The following is a 4289-nucleotide window of genomic DNA, read 5'->3' as shown; positions in this document are numbered from 1 at the left end:
ATTTCCTTTTGACTACTGACGTTGAGCACTCTTTATATGTTTACGGGTCATTTGGAGGTTCTTTCTTCTGTGGTGCGCATTCAAGTTTTTTTACCAATTTTTAAAATTAGGTTGTTTTTCCTTATTGATCTGTAAGAGTGCTTTATATCTTCTAGATCACCACTATCCAATGGAAATACAATTTGAACAAATGTGCTTAATTTTAAACTTTCCAATAGCTACATTAAAAAGAGTAAAAAGTAGCATATGAAGTTAATTTTATTATATGTTTTATTTAACCAATTATATCTAAATATCATCGGTTCAACATGTAACCAATACAACACTATTAAAGACATAATTTGTACACTTTGTTTTCATTCTAAGTTTTTAAAATCTAGTGTGCATTTTTCACTTATATACATCCCAATTTGGACTAACCACATTTCAAGTGCTCAATAGCTACATATGGGTAGTGAATACTTTATTGTATATTGCAGGTTCAGATGCCTTTTTGCTTATATCTTCTCCCATATCTTGGCTTTGTTGCTCACTCTCATAATGATACCGGATATATATTTTTAATTATTATTTTGAAAGTTTCAAATTTAAAGAAAAGCTGCAAAAACAGTACAAAGAATTTCCTTATCCCCCTCACCCAAATTCCTCAATTGTTAAATGTTACTTCTCTCTCTCTTTCTTTCCATATATACATACTTTTTCTGAAATGATTCCCCCTTCTCCGTAAAGACTCTACTGTTACTCTCCCAGAGATTCTCTCATAAATCATGATCATACAACCGTACCAATCTGAAAATCAACACTGATAAACACTATCATTAAAACCACAGACCCTATTCAGATTTGCCAACTGTCCCAACAACATAGCTTTCCTATCTCATTCAGGATCCTATCCAGGAATAAATGTTGCATTACATTATGTTCATCAGTATCCCTCAGTCTGAAGTAATTCCTCAGCCTTTCTATGTCCCTCATACTCTTGGTACGCATACATTAACTTTGTTTTTGTTAGTTTTCATATGGGATATATATTCCATCCTTTCACTGTTATTTCTTTAGCACTTAAAAATACCATTCCATTGTCTCCTGGCTTCTCTTTTTTCTATTGAAAAGTTACCCTCCAGGCTTCTTGTTGCTTCTTTAAAAGTAACCTGCCTTTTTTATCTGGCCAATTTCAAATCCTTCTCTTTAGGTTTTCCTCAGTTTTACTATGATATGACCAAATGAAGTTTTCTTTGTATTTGTCTTGCTTAAAATTGTAGCATTTGTTATTCTCTGGTTCAATGTTTTTCATCAGTTCGGAAATATTCTTAACCATTATCTCTTCAACTCTTGCATCTGCCACATTCTTTCTCTCTCCATTCCTTGTGGAACTCCAAATACATGTGTGTTAGAACTTTTCATTGTTTCTCATCTGCCTCTGTATATTCTGTCCTTGCCTCTCCAAGTTTCAGTCTGAGTACATTCTTTTGATTTATTTTCCATTTCATTAATTTTTTTCACCTTTTATAATCTTCTGTTCTTCATGCATTCAGTTATTACTTTTGGTGATAGCACTTTTAATTTCTATAATTTTTATTTGATTCTTTTTTTACTTCTAAAATTCTCCATCTTTTCATTTAGTTTCTTAAATACAATTATCAGCTTTTACCATTTGCTGTATTGATATATTACTGTTAAATCCAATACATTTTTAAATGAGACAAAAATCTACTTAAAACATTATACAAAATGTTGAATCTACTTATCCCCATTCAATTAGACCACTGCAACAGAGCAAGTGGTTCCTTAGAATCATAATTCTTACAATGGCTTCATACATAGTCAAATGAGAAAAGTAGATAACTATCTCATAAATCTGTAACAGATAGTCTCCATAAATATCAGGCATCCTCTTCGTGCTATCACTATGGTTAGAAATGTACATGACAGGAACTGCTGAATTCTTTAAGATCTTCATCAAAAGTGGCTACATATAAAACTTTGTCTAACTATTCTTCTGTTCTAAGTGATCACCTGCAAAGTTTCCTTTGCACATGATCATCATTCAAAAAAATCCATCATTTAAAGATTCAATGATTCTTGACAATCCTTGGAGCTACCTGAAATTCTGCTTAGCTTCTGAATTTTACCATTCCACAATTAGTAATACAGGAGATATACATAACATATAGACAGTCTATCTTTGACTGTACTATGTCTGGATTGGCTTTATTGAAAAGTTGATAAATTTGCATCAGTCTGAATGAAGGTGGGCCCTGTTGTGTGTTATATGAGTAACATAAACATAAAGACTGATGGGGAAATTTTCTCTTTCCCTGAGTACACTGGGATCTCTATTGGTTTTGTTTTTAGGGTCTAATCTATCTTTTTCTTTTAGCTTCTTACCTCAGAAACCAAGAATTTGCTTCAGGATCACAAATTTCCTTGCTTTCTTTTGCTTCCTATGTTCACGCTGCAATCTTCAGGCTTCTTCTAAAATCTGAAGCCAAGTACAGGTATTTTAAAGTCCGCACTTGATCTTAAAGTCCACACTAATCTCTGGATTTCCTTTGTGTTTATTCCTACTTTTTTTTTTTTTTTTTTGTAGGAGTGGTTGTTTTATATTGAATGCCAAACATTTTGCGTAAAAAAATTATAAAAATTATTTGAGGCTCGGATGATGTTATGCTAATAGATGAATTATTTTTGTTTCTGGTATGCAGTAAGGGTAGAAATAGATCATCTTAATGTAACTGGGGACTGAGTTGATACAAAGCTGAATTTCAGGATTTTTTGAGAGCTGCTCTATTTCTTATTTACTTTTATTGCTGAGGTGTATTTCTTTAGAGTCCTAACTAAAAGTCCAGGGTGTTTTCCAGTCTCCTATCTCCCATGGTCAGCCTAATTTTTGCTCCCCATCTTTCAGAGACCATCTGCTCAAATTTCTGCTCAAATCCTCTGCTTCTCCACTGGCTTTTTTATTATTTTTTTTTTAAATTTATTTAATTTATTTTTTTATACAACAAGTTCTTATTAATTATCTATTTTATACATATTAGTGTATATATGTCAATACCAATCTCCCAATTCATCATACCACCACCACCCCCCATCCCACCGCATTCCCCCTTGGTGTCCATACGTTTGTTCTCTACTTCTGTGTCTCTATTTCTGCCTTGCAAACCGGTTCATCTGTACCATTTTTCTAAGTTCCACATATATGCGTTAATATACGATATTTGTTTTTCTCTTTCTGACTTACCTCACTCTGTATGACAGTCTCTAAATCCATCCACGTCTCTACAAATGACCCAATTTCATTCCTTTTTATGTCAGCTGGCTTTTTAATTAGCGAATGTTCAAAGGGAACAGCAGCACCAACTGCTGGGCTCATCACTTTGGGCTACCCCTCTCTCCGGGATCTTGGTTCTGCAAGCTCTTTCTTCTTTGGTATATCTCTGATGTCTTGAAATATATATGCTTTATTGAGTCTGGTTTTTCTATCTCTTATCACCTGGAGGATTATCTTGAAGCAAACCAATCTACCAATGAGGGAATATGTTGCCATAATTTCAAAGTACTTTGCGAGACACATTTCATGTCACTAATAATGTAAACACTAATTTCCAAAAAGCACTGTGGGTATTAAAAATATTAATATTCTGGGGCTTCCCTGGTGGCGCAATGGTTGAGAGTCTGCCTGCCAATGCAGGGGACACGGGTTCGGGCCCTGGTCTGGGTAGATCCCACATGTCGTGGAGCAGCTAGGCCCATGAGCCACAATTGCTGAGCCCGCGTGTCTGGAGCCTGTGCTCCGCAACAAGAGAGGCCACGATGGTGAAAGGCCCGTGCACCGCGATGAGGAGTGGCCCCCACTTGCCGCAACTGGAGAAAGCCCTCGCACAGAAACAAGGACCCAGCATAGCCATAAATAAATGAATAAATAAAATAAAAATTAAAAAAAAGATACCTACAAAAAAATAATATTAATATTCCTTAAAATATCAAAGAAAGTGAAAATTAACAAATTCATACTATATCTCTTTACATTTTGTTTACCATAATTTTTACTGTAATTATATTTTGAGTAGAAAGGAGGCTTGAAGCAAATTGTGCAATAATGTTGAGACCATATTTTTATTCCAATTAAGCTTTGTTTCTCATAAGACTTTCTCCTATATTACTGGGCTTTCTGCATTATTTGGTTTAAAAAAAAAAACCTTCTTCAATGTTGCTATATATGTCAGATACAATCAGTTATTTTTGTAGAGGCCAGGAAGACATTTGAATGTTATATACGACTTGAC

At 34.3% G+C, this 4289-nt stretch overlaps 1 long non-coding RNA gene across 1 annotated transcript; it reads right to left on the bottom strand.

The window, feature by feature from the left end:
• Positions 1-264: 264 nt before the first annotated feature.
• On the bottom strand, positions 265-3331 carry LOC309623673. Its single transcript, XR_014241452.1, has 2 exons — positions 3245-3331; positions 265-2482 (listed from the first exon to the last, which is right to left on the bottom strand). It is a non-coding gene; the product is annotated as an uncharacterized lncRNA (long non-coding RNA).
• Between the last annotated feature and the right edge of the window lie 958 nt (positions 3332-4289).

This window comes from Balaenoptera borealis (assembly GCF_965194805.1).
Source record: "Balaenoptera borealis genome assembly, chromosome: 1".
Lineage (NCBI taxonomy): Eukaryota > Metazoa > Chordata > Mammalia > Artiodactyla > Balaenopteridae > Balaenoptera > Balaenoptera borealis.
Note: the sequence above shows the minus strand (reverse complement) of the source record. Positions and strands in the feature narration are given on the sequence as shown.